Genomic DNA, 6,016 nt, shown 5'->3' with positions numbered 1-6,016 from the left:
GATGAAATGGCAATATTCTGCCATGTAACTGTGTCCTAGGGGCCATTAAGCATTTTTTAACTTCAGTTTAGAGTTAAGAGGTAAGTCTGATCTGTACTGCTACAAAATTTAACCACAAAAGAGCTGGAAATTCTGCTCTGGGAGACATTTTTACAGTCCACAAAGGAGCACAGATGCTGACAGGCAAAACCTTACCATAAAACAGTATGATGCTCCTGTCCTCAAGAAGTTATGATACAGCCCATCTCGATGTAAAATATTTGAGATTGCAATTACTTTTGCAAATCTGCAGAGCATCACTGAAGTGAAAGAATAAAATGCTTGCTTAGGCTTTAGCTCTGAAATGCTGACTCTGCATTTTAACTTAAGTCACTAGCTAGAGCTTCAGTAACTGCTTTCAAATCTGTGTGTAGAGAGGAGGGGAAGGAATGCATCATACGGCTGCATGACTCAATTCTCAGGGAGTTTGAGAACCGGAATCTCTTTCTGATCCAAGCAATTAACCAAAATTTCAAGCCTTGGCAGCTGTTTGTTTTCTGAAAGGAGGCAATTATATGACCACAGCATCAGAATGACAGTGCAGGCAGAGAGTAAACCTTTCTTAAATTCCACCTCTGAATAATGAGCTCAGATTTTTAGAAACAGGTCTCACAAGAAAATGGAGGAAAATATTACTTAGGACCACACTTGCATACCCTCACAAAATTTCCACTAGCTGGAACAGTTGAAAATTGCAGTTCTCTCACAGTGATTTTGTGAAGCTAAAATACTGCTACATTTGCTCATAAGTCTTCAACTCAGAAAAAAACAGTATTAGCAGTAAAAACATAGTAACTCATACATAAGCCCTCTCAGCAAGGCCAAACCTAGTCAAACACTTATATTTTTTTCCTTCAGACTCACTCACCGTCTTCAGGTACAAAAAACGTGTTAGTATAACCAAGATAAATGCGAGACAAAATCTGTTACAATAAAAGCCTTTTGTGCTCTTAACTAGCACACCCAAAGGTGTTGTAAATAATGTAGAAACACTGTCTCAAGCTCTTACTATTTCTGTCCTTGAGTATCTCAGTCTACAACAAGGTTTTTTTTCTGCACTGTTACACATATGAGAACTGAGGGATTTTTCTTGTTCAGCCACTTCCAGCAAACAGAATTCAGCCATGGCAGGGTATGGACTAGAAAATAGGAATAACTAAGGGCTTATAGCAGAATGATGTGAGCATTTAACAGGTTGTAAGTGCCTTGAATTATTAACTGTAGAGCACTTGAAGGACTATCTATCCACCTATCAAGGATTACTCAGTCATACAAAATCTTGGCTTATGTTTTACAACGAATTTCAGCAAGGTTACACACCTGGAATAAAATTTTAAGTGAATGAAACATTAAGGACCTTTTAAGCATCAGCTTGTTTGACATTTTTTCAGGCATCTGAAGTGTGTGCAATTAGATGAAGAGCTAATAGGCAGAGTTGGTTGTTTTGTTTCTTTCTTAAAGTGTCTGTGGTGCTTTGAGTAATAGTGACAGAGAAAGATTTAAAGAATAATTATAACATTGCTAAATGTTAATTTTTCAAAGGTGAACAACCATCTAATGATTTTCAAGTCTAAATGTAGCTTAGTTCAAAGTCTAATATAGATTGTGATACAAAGAGATCATAGACTAACCCACAAAGGGCTTTAGGGACTTAATAAAAAATAGGACTGCCATACTCACAATATTCTATCTTCAAAAGTTAGCAGAGTTTTAAATATTAAGAATAAAAAAATATAACTGCTTAGAATTAGCAGGACAAATATATTGTTTTTCTATGCATTGAACTTAACAGAAAAAATCTAGTATTTGACTGGCTAAATTGGGTCAACAGTGACACTGAACACATTTAAGAGGGTATTTATAGTTTAAGATTTATCAGGCAAGATCATGACATTCACAAGAAGATGATGGAATATAGGACAGTTTTTTTCAGGATTTCATGATCCTTGAGAAGGTAAAAAAGGAAGAAATGGTGAAGTGCTTGTACTAGGAAAAACATGGATTTGTGTGAAGACCTACATAAAGGCACCTTACCACAGAAATGTTAATTTACTTTCCTCTCTATGATGTTATGTGAGGATGAAAAAAATATTAGTATTTTTGTCTATCTAGAAAAATATTTAAATATGTTTATTTTTAAATGTTTTCAGTGTTATTTTTATATCTTTAGCATAAAGAGAGAAAAAAAGCTACAATTGTTAGCTAGTTGTAACACAATTAATACAAAATTCTTCATATCTTACCAGCTGCCTATTTTTTAAATTTTGAAATTGAAAATTATTTTCTGAGTTGAGCTCTAATAAATGCAGCATATGTGCTTTGTCTTACTAATTAGTATGTTTATGTAAAAGTGGATGTACCATATTTATCTTGATTTAAGATAGGAAGATCCCAGATGAGCTTCCTTGCTGTTTCTGTGCTTAAACAATGCAGAGAAAATGTCCTGGGATCTAATTTTCCCTCCTTGCTGAATTGTGGTCATGACAACCATCTGTACAAGGATAAGCTTCACAGTATTGTCTTGTTCAAGGGTATCATTTTGATGTTATATTGTGTGATACAATAAGGTAATGGCAAATAATACTGTGCAGCAGTTGGTGTTCTCATCGACATACACTGCTGGCTTACGCTTCTGGTTTTTGTGTGGTTTGGTTTGCTTGTTTAATATTTAAGTGGACATTGGGGCAATATAAGTATAAAAACACTAACTTGCAAAAAAATACATTAATGTTTGAGAGAAGGACTAAGGGAAATGCCATTGTTCTGAATCTTCAAATTTATCCATCTCTACTGGGTACCAGAGAATTTACATGTTGCATATGATATTCAATTTCTCTCTGCTGTGCCAGCAAGGCAAGACATAATTTTTAAAATCCAAATTTCACATGTCTTTATGGCAAGAGATTGCCTAACAGTATATGGACAAATATAAACAGAGGTAAAGACAGTTCTAGGTTGTTATTATTTAGCTTCTTTCTGAAACACAGCTATTTATAAGATGATGTGGAATAAAGCTGAACACACCTATTATTAAGCAGAGTACGACAGATAATAAAAGTCTTTTTTTCTCCAAAACTTCTACACAAGAAAGCCCTTACTGACATTGCAGATAAAGTAATTTAATTTGGCTTTGGTCACTCTGTGCCTCAAAGTACAAACATAATATATGTGGAATTGAAAACACAAAAGGAAAGATTGCTTAAGCTGTACTTTGAAATACTTTTGAGATACTAGCAGAAGACAAAAAAGAAAGTAAGTCGAGTTCCTTCTAAAGGCATGACATACAGTGTTGCCAACTATGAATAGAAGAAATAACAGGTTATTTTACTTACTACTAGCACTGAATACAAAACAAAGATTCTAACTTGCTCCAAATCAGATTAATCATGCACGTCTCATAGTATAGTAATGGGAATGCTAGAAAAAGTTGTTTAAACATTCTGAATTGCTAAACCCAGCATTGTTGATTTTTTTTGCCCCACATATGTCAGTCATTAACAAAGGTCCTCCTGCAAACGTAGGTTTGCCAGCTTGAGCATTTTAAATTGAAAACCATTTGTAAAGGAGCATTTGCACATTTCCAGTAAGATTTCCACCCCTGTAATAAACTGATCAGGCTGTGCAGAGGAATAATCAATGTTACACTTTCTGTGCATATTTCTTGTCCTGGAACACAAGTTACTGAACTTAACTCATCTGTGTCTATGTACCCCTCAGCCATTTGATTTACCTGCTCTAGCAGATGGGTTGGAGTCACACACCTTCTGCTCTGGAAAGGTGTCAGATGGAAATTCAGTGACTTGCTTAAGTGATCAAAAAGGATGTTATGAATTACTAAATTAGGTTGCTGGGGGATGAGGTGTCTATGTGAGAGGTATAGAGCTTGGAATTTTTCTAGCTGAGTTTAGAGGAAACAGAATTTAGTGTTTTGTTTTGTTGGGGTTTTTTTGGTTTTTGTTTGTTTTTGGGGTTTTTTTGTGTGTTTGGCTATGAGCTCATATTGTTCTTCGATATTACAGGAGAATAACATGGAATTGAGGTTGTGGCAAAATATGCAGTCTACTTTTTAGTAATAAGGCTGAAGGTAACAAGCTTTGGGACTATATTCTGGTTATACATTCTAGTTATTTTTTATTTTCTATCTAGTTATTTTATTCTGCCCTAACTATTGCAATCCATGTAATAGCAAACAAATCAATTTATCAAATCCTAATTATTCTTACATAATGTAGGGATTCCTAGTTTGTTTTTGCGCTGCCCTCACATAATGCTATTCCAGCAGCAACACCTAGCTTTGTGACAAGTGATGTTTTATGGGTAGGATGGGGCCATGCAGCTCTGCAATTCTACAATGAAGTTTGCAAACTCCTGCTGGAAACAATATTTTAAGGACAAGGAGCGTAGAGATGGCACATGTCTTCCTTGTCACAAGATTTTGTGTTGAGCTTGTGGGGATTTTGAAGCTGGTGGTGAAACAAACTCCAAATTTACATTCCAGGCAAGTCATTCTACTTTGACAAATTTTGATTAAATTAATTTTAAAGATATAGCAGGACAACAGGCTGGTAAGACCTTTCAAGTATGACACTAAAAAAGGAAGTTGTGATGTAGCCAATTATTGATGTTCATTCTATTGCTGACTAGAAAGTTTGCTTTTTAACTTAGCTGAACACTGGTTCTCACACAGCCACTGTGATTGAAAAACAAGAATTTGTATGTGGATATACTTCAGATTGAGTCTAATTTTTTTTTTTTCTCCTGCTGGTGACCCTTTGCCCTCAGCATCAGCAGTACCTGACTGCTGTTCACTGTACATGGAAATCTGTGAAGAGCAAGCAGGGCCCTTTGTGCTGTCCAACTTTGTTTTTAGCAGACCATCACAACTCCTGAACTGTGTCTAGTTAGTGCATCCAAGGGAGAACTATCGCCTCAAACTTGTATTTAAAACAGCTCTGAACAAGGGATTTTGTTTATAAATACTACTTTATTCTGATGTAGCTAGGAAGTGGCCAGACTAAGCTATGCTCCAGTGCTCTTCCTGGGCTTCCCTCCCTGTGCCCCTTTCCACGGATGGCAAACTGCTCCAGTACCTTAGTTTCAATGGCTTCTGCCAAGAGGGAAGATGGTTTTGAGAATTTGGGCAGTTTGAGCAGGAGTCAGATTGGCATCCTAAATTCACTGCCCAGTCTTCTGAGTTCAGCCATTCCTGCGACTGACACCAGTCGGTGAAATCTGATCCAGGGAGCACTTGCACACCAGTGTTGCACAGGACGGAGCTGCACACAGCAAAGGCCCCTACATGGTCAGGACACGCTTTATAGTGTTTATTACTACGGTATTGGGCAATTGCCATACTTAACCATACAAACCACAGAGACCGGCTCAGTACTGGAGTCTGAACAACTGCAAAACACAATGATGGAAAACAAAAATATATTTCCGGAATCACAGAATTGTCAGTGTTGGAAGGGAGCTCTGGAGATCATCTAGTCCCAGCCCCCCTGCCAAGGCACAGTCACCTAGACAGGTAACACAGAAATGAGTCCAGGTGGGTTTTGAAAATGAATCCAGAGGGAGGCTCCATGGCCTCCCTGTTCAACCTGTTCCATGAGCTTAGCTAATATAGCTGCTGCTAAAAACTGGAACTGAGATTCAGCTAATCTCCTAAAATGGCAGCATCCCGATGTCAGTGCAGAGGAGCACACAGTCCAGCCCGCTGCCCACGGGCCGGCTGCGGCAGCCTCCGGTACCTGGGCCGGGCCTCGCTTCGCCTCGTCTCGCCAACCACCTAGGCAAGAAGGCGGACCCAGAATCATTCCACATGGCAGGGCCGACCCCACCAAGGCGGGGAGCTTCCCCCTGAGCTCGGGCAGGGGTCCCGCGGAGCAGCAGGGCCCGCGCCCTGCCGCATCCCCTCAGGTGCGGCGGGAACAATGAGCGCCACAGCCAAAACGAGCCCCGGCGGCGCGCACAGATC

This window comes from Poecile atricapillus, chromosome 7 (genome assembly GCF_030490865.1).
Source record: "Poecile atricapillus isolate bPoeAtr1 chromosome 7, bPoeAtr1.hap1, whole genome shotgun sequence".
Lineage (NCBI taxonomy): Eukaryota > Metazoa > Chordata > Aves > Passeriformes > Paridae > Poecile > Poecile atricapillus.
The sequence above is the reverse complement of the archived record's forward strand: the minus strand, read 5'-3'. Positions refer to the sequence as shown.